Raw genomic sequence first — 17,057 nt, forward strand, 5'->3', positions numbered from 1 at the left:
CCTTGTAATATGACCCTTAGTTAGGGTGTCCATTCGTCCCGTTTTTCCCGGGACAGTCCCGTTTTTTACCATAATGTCCCGCTGTCCCGAAAGTTTTTTTGGGACGCTCAAATGTCCCGTTTTACGATTCCGCTTGGCTAGAGTATTTCACGCTACTGGTTGTTTGACTTGCTATTAACTGCGCAATTATTTAGGCTAGGAAGCGTGTTATGACTCTCAGCTTACCCCAAACATGTACCGAACTGTCAAAAGTCGCAAGTAATTTTAAACGAACTATAGGTTACGAATAACAACGAAGATTCTTCTCTTCTAAATCGATCCACCGAATCCGTCCTTTCGGTCCAGAGATACTCTACACCACTCTGGCTTTCGGCACCACGCTGTTAATGTTTTGCACTGTGCAATCACTGTATCATTATGCCACAAGAAAGTGTAATTTTAACAGCAATATAAAAAGCGAGTTTCCTTTTATCACTGCTAGTGGAGAAACTGTGATCAAACGAAAAGAGCAAATAAATGCGTGAGCGACTACTATGTAAACTTAAAATCAGTAACAGAAATGGATAGGCAGGAAGAAGAGAATGAAATTACTGTAGAACAATTTCATATTTATGCTGACATCTTCTATGACTATTGCATTGAGTATATTAAAGAATGGTGTTTACCATTTCTCACACCTTTTAAAGCATTTGACTGGGTTAATACTGAAAAGGAGCAGCTACAGTGGAAGGATATTCAGGACTGTTGTGTTTTTGTTAAAAGTATTGTATCAAATTTTCCTGTTGATGAAGACGAACTGTTCGACGAATTTTCATGTGCACGGAACTTCATAAAAAGTGAAGAAGGAGACAAAGAAAGTGTTAGTGCAACGTGGTGTAAAATATTTGCTTATTTCAAAAGTAAAAACATTATCATGAAAAACATGATTCATTCGGTGGAGTTTTGTCTGGCAATTCCTGGGTCAAATGCTACTGTGGAACGTGTGTTTTCGTTAGTGAACTCTTTGTGGTCAGATGAAAAAAAAAAAAAAAAAAAAAACAGAATGAAAGTTGAAACAGTGAGGGCCTTGCTCATTGTCAAAACACGCTTTAATGGTGTATCGTGTACTGACTTTTATGATACAATTTCAAACGAAAATGCACTTCTTGATAAAGTACATAAAAGTGAAAAGTACGGTGATAGTGTAGCAGAATAATTGTAAAAAGTGATTTGGGATCATCAGAGTGTACGTTGTAAAGGTAAACTTGTATGTGTATTAAATTTAGTCAATACAATATTTATGTCCCGTTTTTTTCTTCATTGTCCCAGGTTTTTCTCTAATTTATTTTAAGTGTCCCCTTTTTCAATGAAAATGAAATAGACACCCTACCCTTGGTGGACAACACCAGCAGCCCCTCGGCAATTATCAGCAAAAACCTGCAACGTCAGCAATGTTGCTCGGCCATATTACAAAATTGCCGTCTGCTGCATCCGCATCGCAGCAATGTTGGCGGTAATGATACTACGGCCAAAAATTGCCGTAAAATATGGCCCATGTAAACGTCAACCCGCGCATAGCTACTAGCCGGGGCAAGCGGAACCGCACGCAGCCCATGGCCAATGGCCGCCAGCACAGTTATGAATTCTTTTGTTTTCGGGAGCCAGTGTCGTTGTGTAAACTGGCCATTTCGCCAGATGCCTGGCGCTGGCCACAAGGTCGGTGTGGTGCAGTGCGGGTGGCCAATTCCCCAGTCAGGGTGGGAGATCCAGCGATCAGCTGACGCGCGACGCGGCAGACTGGCTGGCGTGACTCACCCAGCCCAAGGCAGGGGGCGCAGCGCACTCCCTTTTGTAGTGCTGAGCGACCGGCGTGCGTGCTGTTGTGCGTGTGCGCGGTGCGTGGCGGGCTGCACGCAGCCTCATCTGGCCTGCCCGCCGCTCGCCTTTGTACCCAGGCAAGCCTCATTTATTTCAGGCAGCCCCGCAACAAAAATGCGGCAAAAAAAAACGGTCTTTTGTCATAGTGTCTGAAGTGATTCTACAGCAGATCATATCGTACTAGGTGAAACTTTCTCTTTTTCTCTGTACAATGAGATTAGTCACGAAAAGAAGCTGAAGTTTCTTAATTACACTTTCGAGAACATGTTTAACTTCTCCGTTAAGTTAAAAGCAACATTCAAATTTTAACATAACCGCCTCCGTAGTCGAATGTTTAGCTTCGCTACCTTCGTTCCGGAAAGATGCGGTTTCGACCCTCGGTACCTTCTCTGATTTTTCTGAGGTAGGACGTTTGCGACGGGGTGCAGCCGGTCTCGCGAGACGAAATGAGGAGCTGCTTGAAGAAAGAAGCAGTGGCATCGTCAGGATTCATCTACCGGCAATAACGGCTGGACGGATTGTCGACATGGTGATGACACGCCTCACGATCATAGATCGCTCATTGTACTGCCTTTTAAGCAGCAGACGGCCAGTCGGAACATAACCGAAGGCTGACACAGTGAGCGATTTTTACGTACTACGTAATTTGCTTAAGCAACACTATGGCCTGATAATATTTTCGTAATTTGGAGCAACAAAAAATGGCTCTGAGCACCATGGGACTTAACATCTAAGGTCATCAGTCACCTAGAACTTAGAACTACTTAAACCTAACTAACCTTGTAACCTCCCCACAAAAATATTTTATTAGAGAAACCATAAACCATGTGTAACCTGCCCACAAAAAATATTTTTTATAAGAGAAACCAAGAACCAAGTGTAACCTCCGCACAGAACAATAATTAAATGAATTTTAAATATTGTAACCTCTGAACAAAATTGGTTCCCATTTTTAAACTCCGTGCAGAAATGCATTCACATTTAACGTAACCACAAAATTCGATTCCTAAACCCGGAAATAATACAAAAAAATTCAATAACCTGGTAAATTTTATGACGACAGCAAGCGCTGCGCCTCGGCCCTGTATTCTGAATAAAAAAAGGAAAAATTCTTACCTCAATAAAAACTGCGAATATATCTGCTCTTACGTTAAAATTTTTCGCCACAGCTTCGTGCAATGCTGGCCTATTCTTTTTTTTTTTTTTTTTTTTTTTTGATTCTTGGAAGGAATGATCATGCATTGGAAATTTTCTTTAAATTGAAATGAATGTTTTTCTTTAAAAAATTACTTTATATTATAAAAATTATTATTGGGACATTTTTTTAAAAGAAATTAATGACAGTTAATATACATTACTAGATATGCGCAAGGCAGCTTCTTTACCTTCTACAATAATACTCATCCTCCAAAGTCTCGACCAGAGCAGACTGCCGACACGCGCAGGCACGCGCCGACTACTGTCGACTACTGCAGACTGCTCGCTACTACTACTCACTCGCTACTACTACTATCGACTCGCGCGGTCAAGCGCAGACTAGCAACAGCTAACGATAAACTACTCTCTGGTCAGAGATTCTGTCATGCCTCGCCCATCGCTGGCAATGTATACATCTTACAACCTTAGGACATCACACACATCCATGTCGAGGCAGGAGATTCGACCTGCGACCGTAGCGGTCGCGCGGTTCCAGACTGAAGCGCCTACAACCGCTCGGCCACCAGCGGCCAGACTTGGAGCAACAATCACGTAATACTACTTGCATGAATGTTCCGTCATTTAACGGTGCAGATCGGTTACTGTATTATAACACGCCAGGGTAGCCGAGAGCGCTAACGCGCTGCTTCCTGGACTCGGGTAGGGGAGCCGGCCCCGGATCCAATTCGCCCGGCGGATTAACGACGACGGCCGGTGTACCGGCCAGCCTGGATGTAGTTTTTAGGCGGTTTTCCACATGGTGAATACCCGGCTGGTCCCCACGTCCCGCCTCATTTACACGACTTGCAGACATCCGAAACACATTCACACTATTTCACGATTTACACTAGACACAGACAGCTGGGGTACACTACTTCCGTCCCAGGGGGTATCGGGTGGCGGCAGAAAGGGCATCCGGCCACCCCTTAAAATTAACCATACCAAATCTGTACTTAACCCTGTCGACCCTGCGCACAATGCGGGATAAAGGCAGTAGGGAAAGAAAGATTGGTTAGTGTATTATACAATAATGATTTCCACCGTTGGCCGTTGTACCACACGCTAGCCATGATCATACGTCTGTGAACGAAGTCATCGTATAAATACATACACGCCTTGAAATATTATAAAGTTTATTATAATGACTTCTTACAGTAGACCCACAGAGGTTTGTCCAGTACCTTATTAGCAAAATAAACATAATTAATTCTGAAAGCAAGAAAAATTTTGAAAGTTACAAAAAAAATTCCAAAAAAATCCGCTTCTCTCGTAAGTGCACATCCTGAAGGAACAAACGGTGAAAATCTTTATAGCACGATTATGACTATCAGTCTGTAGCAGTGAGTATGTCCTCCCTGCACACGGATGAGTTCTTCCACTCTGCAAAGCACGCTCTGGATCAGACCATCAAATTTATCTTGGGATATGAGTTTCCACTACTCAATGGAAGCTTCAGTGAAGTCCTGAAGATTTTCGGGTGGATTTGGACGCCATGCAATGGCCACCTTCAGCAGGTCCCGTGCATGCTCATTTGCATTCATGTCTGCGGACTGTGCTGGCCAATGCATTATGTTGATGTTGCATCTACAAAGATACGGAGACACTGCTTGAGTACGGTGCGATCTTGCATTGCTATCCATTGGGATGAGGTTGTCACCTCCGTAGGGTCTCACAATCTTTTGTAGGACCTCTTGGAGTTATCCGGAACCAGTCGAATTGCCGTAGATGCGAGCTAGAGGGGTCCGCCGTCCCATCGTTCTTGCCGCCCAGAACATTATACTTCCAGCTGCAAATGGATGGACTTCCGGAACGTATCGGCGTTCCTGGTGTCATCTAGCGCTTCTCCAAACCCTAACACGTCTAGTGCTCGGTCGCAGACCAATCCTGATCTGGTGAGCAAACATGACATTACTCCATTCTGCAATGGAGCGCAGGTCATTCGGTTGCATCGATTCTATTGGTTCAGCGCAAAACTTCTCATTGATATTCTGGAATGAAGACCGCCCTGAGCAATTTTCTACGCACTGTTTGGCCCGAGATAGGAATCGTTGTTACCCGGGAGAAGTCATTTCCAGTATTTCTGGCAGCTGATGTTGGGCGCCTGCGAGCTGACAGCTGGAGGAAATGATCCTGCACCGGTGTTGTCATACGAGGACGACCACCACGAGGTCTGTTATCCACATTTCCTGTCCTTTTTTTCTTCACACCTTAGACACACCACTTCGTCTGACATGTAACCGCTCGGCAACATCTTGCTGTGTGTGACTGCTGAAAGTAAAGCCACTATCCCGACTATCTACAATACTTGGCGTATGCCACGATGGAGTACAACTTCCGGTTTTATGTATGTGAAATAAAAAAAAAGTGATAAGCACGACATGTAAGCCGGCCGCTGTGGCCGAGCGGTCCTAGGCGCTTCAGTCGGGAACCGCGCTGCTGCTACGGTCGCAGGTTCGAATCCTGCCCCGGGCATGGATGTGTGTGATGTCCTTTGGCTAGTTAGGTTTAAGTAGTTCTAAGTCTAGGGGACTGATGACCTCAGATATTAAGTCCATTAGTGTTTAGAGTCATTTCAACCATTTGAACGATATGTAATACATGCCATAGCAAATGTGCTTGACAACTGCTCGATGGCGAAAATAGCTAATAGCACGATTTTGATAAAGTACAATACAGCCTACAACAGACAATATATTTTTTTTAATAAAGTGAGCACTAGCTGACTAGCATGTGTAGTGTGGTCCGATGTGCCACCATGTGCTCCTTTCAAATGCTGCAAAGCGTCGAGAGCACCGATGATGTACGAGGCGTTTGACTCGCAGTGTAATCCAAGTCTCTGGTCGTTCTGTGACGTTCTGGTGCTGTTTTTCGTGCCGTGACGTTGGTACAGTCGTTCAGATTATCGTGAACGTCAACCAGATACTCCTGTTTCAGCAGTCTCTGTGTTGCCCTTTATTACTCTTCTTCATGAAGAGTATACGCTGACACTTCAATCCGCTATCGCAACTCGATAGGGCCACCAGCTCTTAATCCCACAGAAAATGGGAAAACATCCCCACAACTTGGTAGTTTTACGGTACTTAAACAAATCGCAGACGACATTGTTATCTAAATTCAGCACACCTTACTTAGAATACAGCGACTTAATAGCGTAAAACTGTAGAACTGTTTGTGGTAAGTAAACTACACCACCAATAATTTCAAGTATGGCAAAATAAAAATTAGTTTTGGTTTAGTTGTGGAAATGCTTGTAACTTCAAGTCTTTTATTTTTCTCGCAAAACAATATATGAAATGAAGCTGCCATCTGACTGCATACCTGCCATACCTGTAGGGTTAACAAACGAATGTTCATGCTGATCACAATACTATTCGAAAACAGAAAATGCAGTAAAGACGCAGACTCCAGTGTCAGCTTACGATGTGCTCTGATCATTAGGCTCTGGTTTGAGTGTTGTACAAGCTGTTTCACATACGAATCGAATGCTGTGTCTAGCGTTGTGTTGGTTCCGCTTCTGTGGAAGTAGGCTCGAATTGTCGTACACGTTGCCCCAAGATCGTCAGACTGGCAGTTGATGTAATTGTTTTAGCCGAACTGGATGAGTTAGGAATGAACTTTTTGCGAAGAAATGCGAAAAACTCATTTCGCCATTTAACATTTTACAATAAATATTATTTATTTATTTATTTTTAATTAATCGTATGGCTAGGGCCCCCCGTCGGGCATACCATTCCTCGGGTGCCGGTCTTTCAACCTGACGCCACTTCGGCGACCTGCAGTCGATGAGGGTGAGAGGATGATAATGAGGACACACAACACCCAGTCCCTGGGCGGAGAAAATTCACCAAGCCAGCCGGGAATCGAACCTGGGCCCAGAGGATTGACAATCCGTCACGCTGACCATTCAGCTATTAAATGATGTTGATAAACGAGCTATTTAATATGTAAATCGAGCAGTCAAATGAAAACGAGACTAATAGAAAAAAGTAAGGAAATTGTTTATTGTTTCAAAATTAATCGCCATAACATATATCCCCCTGTCGGACAAGACGGTCGATGCCTTCAAGGAAAAGTATTTGCAGTTGCCTCCGGAACCATGATTGTATGCAGCCGTGCAAATCTACATCCGAAGCAAATCGACGGCTACGTATGTCTTTCTTCAGGGCTCCAAAAATAGGGAAGAAGCGTGGGGAGATGCTGAGACAGAATGGAGGCAGTGTAAGGGCTTCCCCGGGAAACTTCCGCAGCGTACTCGAAACAACCTTGACAACATGTGAGCGGCCTCCATACAGTACCGGTCTTTGCCTATGCGACTTCCATATTTTAGGAGCCCTTAAGAAAGATATTTGTAGTCGCTGATTTGCTTCGGATGGATAGGTGCACGCCTGGCTAGAATGATAGTTCCGAAGCCAACCGCAAAGTTGTTTCAATGAAGGAATCGGCCGTCTTGTCTCACAGGGTGATAAATGTATAAGGGTTATGGCCGTTACTTTTGAGATGATAAATAGTTCACTTACTTTTCTCCATCTGCGTCGTTTTCATTTGACTGCCCTTTATACATACAGTTTACACTAAACGGTAATGTGAAGTGCCATTACCCGCAAAAGACGATAAACACTTCAAGCAATAGGAGCCCGTGTGAGCATAGAAGGCTAGACTGACGATCAATTTATACAATGTAAATTCGTGGGGCTCGCAGTTCGAACGACGACAAAAAAAACTGATCGAGCAGTAGGTTGTAATCTATCCATCCCCTACAATGATATTATCGAGAACAATTAGTTAATAAAGGCGTTTCAGAGCACACAGCATCTATTTTGCATTTGCAACTAATTTGCAGAGGAGTACATTCAAGTAATGATTACAGATACTTCGGCAGCATTGTCTCTAGGATGAATTCTTTTGTTTATCTGGTATTAATAATGAACCGGGTTTTTATCAGTTACTGGAATAAAGCATAAGCTTCCGTTTCGGTTGTTTATTCAATCCAAGAAAAATCTCTTCCAGTACTTTTGACATTCACAGTACATTTCATTTTCATCATAATAACAATGAAATCAAACTTTCTTCTGTATAATCCAAAAGACCAACAACTATCCACAGCCGTTAACCAACGAGTCACGAGTAAAAAGCATGCTCGCACAGTTCCCTCCTCAGACTTCTTTACATACATGTCGACACCACCATACTTCCAAAACCAAAGATAAAGATTTGCCAAAGATAGGCTTCCAAGAAGCTACATTGCTCTAAAAATATTAATTATGAGATCAATTTTTGTACATCAGAAGATAGAAATTTACTTTTTATTTCAAAATACAGCTTGTGTCAATATTCCATTTTTTATTCAAGTCCATTTTTAAGTCTAATGTAAAGTACCTAGGTGACTATTCTTCTCGAAGCTACAACATTTACGCCTTCTGAAGATATAAAAAAAATACATTAATTCTAAATAAAAAACGAGCCTGTAAATAACTGAAAATCTCAGCAGAAATGGACTCCCCTGCCAAAGGCGAAAGACGCGTACGTTCGCAAAAAACATTCCGAAATCTTCGCTTTAGAAATATGGCATCGATAGGTTCACTAGGCCTACTGCCCTCAGAGTAATAGCATAGGATCGTTGTAAGATCAAAGATCGAACTTCCACTGCAACGCCCACTTGCATCGGATCGGCTTATGAGGGCACCTTACTGTCAATGTGATGAAGTCACAATTTGTGATATCAGCTACATTTGATTTCAATGCAGGCATTACGCGACAGCCAGAGCCAGCTTTTTACAGGAACTCACGGGACTTAGGTATTGTCAACCATTCCGTATTATCACAGTTCTTTGTGATCCGCCCAGAAGAACATATGACATAAGGCAATTTTATAGCTCAAGCAGATACAAAAATCTTCATATACGGACATTTTGCTGAGAATCCTCAAACAGGTAAGGCAATTGATTTTACGAAACAGTGTCGAGGATTCCATTTCACGCCGAAATTACGTCAAGACTTAAGTCAATGTTTAGCAGTGCAATAAAGTACCGCCATCTGCAGCCAAAGTAGTTGGGCCAGTTATGAGTAACAGAATCAGCTAACTGTGTAAAGAAGAGAGGCAGACTAAGCGAAGGAGCCTACTACATGTACCTCAAAATAAATATGGCATTCAAAGACTTTTTTAACTTTCAAGTGGATAGCCATGTACAAAATTTTAAAATCTAGACGGAGTGATGGCAGTCGATCTCCTGCAGGAATTAAATTACCGGATTTCATACAACCAATTGTATCCAGAGTACTCACTGAATGCGTGTCACTATTGTAAGTGGGCTGCTTCTGTGTTGGATGTCTGACTGCGCTTTCTTTGTAAGAGACTCTGTGGCTGGTTGGACTCGTTGGAGGTTAATCGCCTGTAGTGATGGAAGTACTGTTGGGCAGTGATGGATGTTAAATGTGAGAAGTTAGCATTGATGAAGGTTAGAAGTCCGAAGTGTTAGCGTAGGTTAACGATCTGGAAATATCCGACTTGGAGAGAGAAAATTATTCATAATTATATATCTTTGTACTGGATGTTAATGACGATTTATATTCGTGTTTGAACTGGATGTCACATTATTAAGGTAAAAAATACATTATATGGTTTGCAACAAAATCTTTCCTTTGCTAACCACATGCCTATTAGTAGTTAGTAGCTTTAGTAGTTAGAATCTTTTAATTAGCTGGTAGTATTCAGTATTGACGCTCACTGTAATGCTGTAGTTCGCATAATGGAGAGTTTTGTGATGTAAGCGCTTAATGAAATGTATATAGGTTATTGTCAGGATTGCTTATTATTCAGGGCCATTCTTTTGTATTAATTATTTGAAGTCAGACTGTAATTTTTTTTTTTTTTTTTTTTTTTTTTGAGCAGTCAGATTGCGTTTCGCTAGAATAAAGTTTCATCTTCGCAGTCATTCAGCAATTTAAGTATAGATTCACACATTTAAATATTGAAGTTTCACTATATTCTGAAATCCCTTCACGAACATCTCTTGTAGACATTGTGTAGACATTGTATGCACGTTGCTCTAACTGTAATTTTATTTAAATTGTGGTTGATCAAAACTGTCATGCTAGAGGCCAAAAAAATTTAAAAAAAGGAAATCATTGTTACACCTTTGGGGCTCACAGATCGAACTACAAGAAGAAATTTGCGATTCTAGAGCACACACTGACGGGAAATAAATATTATACCCTTTTAGAGGTTTCCAATTCACTCAACATTTATTGTTGCAACAGTGCATATGGAGTACATGAAATGATTACATTCACAAGTCAACAGCACAAGTGGTTCTCGAACCATACTGAAACACCTGTATTAGTACATGGTGTATACTCCTCGAGTAGCAAAGCAATTGCTGAGTCTGGCATCCAGTCGAACATCCAGATGTCGAACATCCAGATGGCGAATACCATACTGGGATACGTTACGCCACGCCTGCTCAACCTGTTCACGTAGTTCTGTAAGAGTTGTTGACTGACAAGTCGCAAGAGTGACTCCTCGTTCTGCCATATCCCACACGTGCGCGATTGGAGAACAGTCTGGATATTGTACTGGCCAGGGAAGTTGCTGCACGCCTTGCGAGCATGATGAGTTTGTGGGTGAACATTATCCTGTTGGAGCAACACACAACCTTCCTGTTGTAAGAACGGTAAAAGAGCGGGTCTAACAAAGTTCTGCGCGAAATGAGAGCTGGTTAGCGTCCCCTAGAGATGAAGGAGATCTGTAGCTTATCGCATCCCAGACCATAATGCGTGAGGGGGGAGGGGAGGGGCGCGGGGTCACTGTATCCTGGACGACTGCACTGTACGAGACAGCACTCACCAGGTCTACGTCGTACAAGCGAACAACCATCGCTTGTACAATTTTGGTAAACATTTTTGGAATACAGTGATCAATATATTATTATATTTTGACTAAAGTTCAGTCTTGATCACACCATTTATGTTTCAATGACATAGGTAACCGGTTTCGGTTATTTTTACACAACCATCATCAAACCCATGGCTCCCTTAGGATGGTATGCGGAGCTCTCCTCAGCTGCTACGAAGTCAACTGCTGATCACTTGACTTCGTAGCAGCTGAGGAGAGCTCCGCATACCATCCTAAGGGAGCCATGGGTCTGATGATGGTTGTGTAAAAATAGCCGAAACCGGTTACCTATGACATTGAAACATAAATGGTGTGATCAAGACTGAACTTCAGTCAAAATATAACCATCGCTTGCATGCAGGCAGAATCTGCTTTCATTGCTGAAGACCTCGGCATGCCATTTCATCTTCCAAACGATCCTCTGACGACACCAGTCGAGCCATTCACGTCGATGCTGTGGCGTGCGTGGAAGACAGGCTAGATGTGTGCGTGCCCGTAGTCCCATCACTACTAACTAATTCGAAACCGCTCTCTTATCTGTGCCGTGGAAGCTGTACGATCCGCTACTGCTGCTCTTACAACACGTCGATCATGGCAGGCGTCTGTGCTGTGTGGACGTCCAGAACCTCGGATGTGAGAATATCCACGTGGCCACTGATACCAGCGTCGTTGAACGACTGACGCAGCTCGTCCAACTTTTGTGGACCAACCCGCCACTCCGAAGGCCACAATTTGACACCTTTAAAACCCGCCGAGTTGGCTATAGGAAGCACGAGTGAGTCTCCATGCATGATTACCTGCTTGCTTCACACGTTTGTACCATTCTCAGCCTTCTGGATGTGAACATTCCCTATTATAGAGTAGCCACACAAGGCGCTTTGGTAGCTCAGCCACTATGCTATCTGTTAGCAGACGATGTTGACATCATTATCAGAACATCTACTATCCGACAAGTGGCATATGCCGTCCAACGGTCAAATGGCTCTAAGCACTATGGGACTTAAGATCTGAGGTCATCAGTCCCCTAGACTGAGAACTACACTAGTGGCCATTAAAATTGCTACACCAAGAACAAATGCAGATGATACACGGGTGATACGCCAGTATGGCGATGACGAATACATGCTTCCAATGTGTGTTTACCGCGATGTCGCCAAATACGGATGCGACCATCATGATGCTGTAAACAGAACCTGGATTCATCCGAAAAAATGACGTTTTGCCATTCGAGCATCCAGGTTCGTCGTTGAGTACACCATCGCAGGCGCTCCTGCCTGTGATGCAGCGTCAAAGGTAACCGCAGCCATGGTCTCCGAGCTCATAGTCCATACTGCTGGAAACGTCGTCGAACTGTTCGTGCAGATGGTTTCTGTGATGTAAACGTTCCCATCTGTTGACTCAGGGATCGAGACGTGACTGCACGATCCGTTACAGCCATTCGGATAAGATGCCTGTCATCTCTACTGCTAGTGATACGAGGCCATTGGGATCCAGCACGGCGTTCCGACCTACCCTCCCGAACATACGGACTACATATTCTACTAACAGTCATTGGATCTCGACCAACGCGAACAGCAGTGTCGCGATGCGATAAACCGCAATCGTGATAGGCTACAATCCGACCTTTATCAAAGTCGGAAACGTGATGGTACGCTTTTCTCCTCCTTACACGAGACATCACAATAACGTTTCAGCAGGCAAAGCCGGTCAACTGCTGTTTTTGTGTGAGAAACCGGTTGGAAACTTTCCTCATGTCACCACGTTGTAGGTGCCGCCACCGGCGCCAACCTTGTGTGAATGCTCTGGAAAGCTACTCATCTGCATATCACAACATCTTCTTCCTGTCGGTTAAATTTCGCGCCTGTAGCACGTCATCTTCGTGGTGTAGCAATTTTAATGGCGAGTAGTGTACTTAAAGCTAACTAACCTAGGGACATCACACACATCCATGCCCGAGGCACGATTCGCACCTGCGACCGTAGCAGCAGCGCGGTTCCGGACCGAAGCGCCTAGAACCGCTCAACCACAGCGGCCGGCGGATCTGCCGCCATCGGATCAAAATCGACATCGTCTTTTTAGGTGTACTGTTCTTTTTCGCCAGTATAGATTGAAGTCAACGAGTGACTTTAGCTGTTGCTCCAGCTCGATATACCACACCTGAAGAAACTGGTGGACACTCTTCCTGTCGAAGTGAGGCCTTTGCAAAGGCTATAGGCTACGTTACATGGTATTAGTATGATGTTTTCTGGGAGGGGAAGTGACAATTTTTTGTTTGTTTGATGGGACTTCTGAGAGAAGGGTGAACGAAAACCGTGCCCCTTAGATTCGAGCCAAAGAACGTTCAACGAAGATCTCAGTCACGGAGCTCTCTACAATTTCAGGGACCGAGAAGTGGCACGCCTACGTACGTGCCGCTCCACCAGACACGCCTCTTTCCCGCCGCGCACTGTGCCAACCGATAACAAAAAAGAAGAGACCTTCTTGCTGTCGACAGAAGCGCAGCGCATCGTTAGGGCGACGAAAAACTGTGTGCAGCGGGATGCGGCCGCGTGCCGCCCCCGTTTTGAGGCGGCGCTGGTCGGCTGAACACGGGCGAGCCTCGGCGGCCTCCCAGTTCTTGCAGCCGACAGTGGCCGCCGCCTTCCGCATCAGTAAGCGCGAGGTGGGTGAGTGGCCGGGCGCGCGGCGGGTAGCGGCCGCGGCCGCGGGCTCGCTGCCACGGGCTGAGCGCTCAATGGGCCGACAAAAAGGCCGCGCCGGTCACGCCTCAGCGGCGCCTAGATGCCGCGTCCCGCAGACAGTTCGACAGCACGCCGTCCGTAACGCCCCTATCTCGGAGGACGCGAGCCTTATCTAGTCTCGGCTGGATCTCGCAGCGGGGATTCGAATATCGATGAGGGAGCCTACACGGAAGGAATGGCAACGCCTGAATGAGCAAAATAATGCTGCTGGCAGCAGTGTGGTTTCTTTCGCAATTACAGATGCGTTCTACGTCCTGTATGGGGAGGGAAGTGGCATCAGCAACTGAAGGACGTGGAGCACACTTTGTGCATCCACTTTTGATCAAATGGTTCAAATGGCTCTGAGCACTATGGGACTCAACTTCTGAGGTCATCAGTCCCCTAGAACTTAGAACTACTTAAACCTAACTAACCTAAGGACATCACACACATCCATACCTGAGGCAGGATTCGAACCTGCGACCGTAGCGGTCACGCGGTTCCAAACTGAAGCGCTTAGAAACGCACGACCACACCGGCCGACCGCATCCACTTTTGACAGCAGATGAATATTTCCATTTCCTCCAAGACGTCGTTTCTCCATCTCTTATCGCAAGTACGCAATTTAGGGACTTTAGAGATCGCAGGGCACTCTCACTTCTGATTCGGTGTAGGGAATACGATCTACAGCGATTTGACTTCTACAATGTGATGAAATGTTGGGCAGCAGTTTATGGTCGTGTTTGCATGCTCTAGGGAAAGAAATACGGTAAGCTTTACCTGCGTTCAAAGGAACAGGGTGGCGACTTGAACGACTGCAGTAAAAGCACGGCGTTAGTGGGGCGACAAGGCGCGTTTTTTCTGGGGAATGATCAAGAGACATTTCCAGACAGCCGCGTGCAGCGGTCGCACATTAGCTTTGGCGCCAGACGTCCAGGTATACGGCCTAGCGCCGAAAAGTCGCCGACAGCGCATTGTAGGCCTTGTTAGCGAGCAAGCCACCAAAAGAAATGTAAACGTTCTGCAAATGTCCGTGCGACAGGGAAACTGGGGCCCAGATGTCCAGACTCTGTTTCAAAACATGTTTTGTCAATGTAAGTTTACGGCCGTTCTTTGCAAACTTTGAAATAGACCTAACAGGGGAGATAACAAGCTGTTTATGGAGGGCTGTGCTTCCACCCTGTATTGTGTTAGCAAAAGACACGGCAAACGTGTGGGAAAGAGGCTGCGAAGCTGAATTTTTTTCCGTTTTCTGCCAATTATCTTTAAGTCCTGATCGTTCAAATTAGTTTGCAGTGCAAAGACCATTCACTGAGCTTAGAATGCCGAGCTCCAGCTCGTGATTGGCTTGTGTGAAAATGGGGGAAGTCGAAAAAGAGAAATGTGCTTTTGGAACCGAGCTGAGGAGGCAAGACAGAGAAAGGGAGATCAGCACTCTCGTACAAGTCTCTTGTACTTGCGCTTCGCTAGTAAAGAACTGCAGGTCTCTACCTAAACGGTGAGGCTTGTGTCCTTTGCTAGGGTGCTACTTAGAGCCTGTGCCAGTCACCTTCTGAACCGTCATAGGTACTGCTTGTATCATCACGGTCACAACGAGTGATGCGTGGGTGTACTTATTTGTCTCGAGTCGGCCTTCTAAACATTTGACGTATTCCGACACGCACAGTTGTGGCACAGAGTCAAAGTGGTTTGGCAGACCAGCAAATGGATCCAGCTGCACACTGGAATACGTCGGGGTTTCAGAGGCTCTTAGGGAAGTACCTGCTTTCTGAATTAACCGAACGCGAGACCGCGTACTTGCATTTTTCGGGAACGCGCATTCAATAACAGATTGCCGCCGCCCATGACTTCAGTCGCCAAACACATCGTAGTGTGTCGCCTTGTCCAGTAGGATGCTAAAGTATTCGCTGCTGTGACATAGGGCTGTAATATCTATTTCTCAGCACCCTGTTCTTTCAAATCATATTTTTCCTTTTTTTGTATGGTAGAATATAGATGCTTGGTGGTGGCGTAGTTTGATGCCATATCCTGGATTCACGTGTATTAAGTGAGATAGAGCGAGTAGTGTTCTGGTTAATGTCGTGTGTCGATCCCCAGCAGATCACTTTGTCCGCCATAGATCCCATTTTAGTAAGGCTTTTGTTAAATAAATCTTTTTGTATGATGTTTCTTTAATAATTTTGTTGTCTTGTCTCGATTAAAAGCAATAAATCGATTGTGAATTAGACTACAACTTCTCCCTGAGTTCTGATTAATAGTTACTTTGCATTTTTATGGCAGCCTAGATCAGAAACATAAGGAGTACCTTTTTCATTTGGTGTCTACTGCATGGATCTTTTACTTCATCAACAGTAATCTTCATTCAGTCTTGTACCGTATCCTCTTTGTACAACACAAATACACACATGGATTAATACTATTCTTTATTTACAACAAGCTGCTACTTAACTTGAATAGAGTCCATGATCGTGGTGCAAGCTCTTCAGTAATAGTCCTCTGCAGACAACATGGGTATTCTTGCTATAGTCACAGTTCTGGTTGCTATGTACGGTTGTAGCCTGTGACGTGAACTGATCCTGCACTGCAACTGACAGATGCCAAACTGGTGTGTGACTGAATCAGTGAGGCCCTCAGGTCAGTGGCACCAGTCTAAATACATGCTGAAGAGAGGGCGTTGGCAGAGTGTTGCTTGTCGGTGTGTCTCTGCCATCCCTTGTGATTGGCGCGCTTGATCCAGCGCCTACTATCGATCTTTTCGCTACATTTTTGCCGACCGGTGTGCTGGCGACGGCCGGCCGTTGTGACCGAGCGGTTCTAGGCGCTTCAGTGTGGAACCGTGCGATCGCTACGGTCGCAGGTTCGAATCTTGCCTCAGGCATGGATGTGTTTGATGTCCTTAGGTTAGTCAGGTTTAAGTAGTTCCAAGTTCTAGGGGACTGATGACCTCAGATGTTAAGTCTCATAGTGCTCAGAGCCACTGGAACGATTTTTTTGCTGGCGACGGCTTACGTCATCACACGCAGTAGTATGATGGTTGTCTACTGCAACACTGTGTCCTGTTTCGTCTAAGCAGGGTGTCCCAGGAATATGGTCATTACACAGTGATAATGACAGAACGATCATTCGAAGCAAGTAAGCCTAGTAAACATGGGCTTTGAAGGCGTACCTTTAGAGCTATGACCACTTTTTCATCTTCAGTACTATGAAACAAATCTCTTCTACTGCACGCTCTTTCTTTGCTTTCCATATTTTGAGAGGTGGTAGTGTGGTCCAAAACAAGGAAAAAATGTCCATTACTATGGTCTCAAAAGTGCACACCTTAAGAGCTACATCTTCGCTGCTGTGGAAACATCTGTTCTATGGAGCACTTGTTCGTCTTCGCTGCTGTGAAA

This window comes from Schistocerca cancellata, chromosome 2, assembly GCF_023864275.1.
Source record: "Schistocerca cancellata isolate TAMUIC-IGC-003103 chromosome 2, iqSchCanc2.1, whole genome shotgun sequence".
NCBI lineage: Eukaryota > Metazoa > Arthropoda > Insecta > Orthoptera > Acrididae > Schistocerca > Schistocerca cancellata.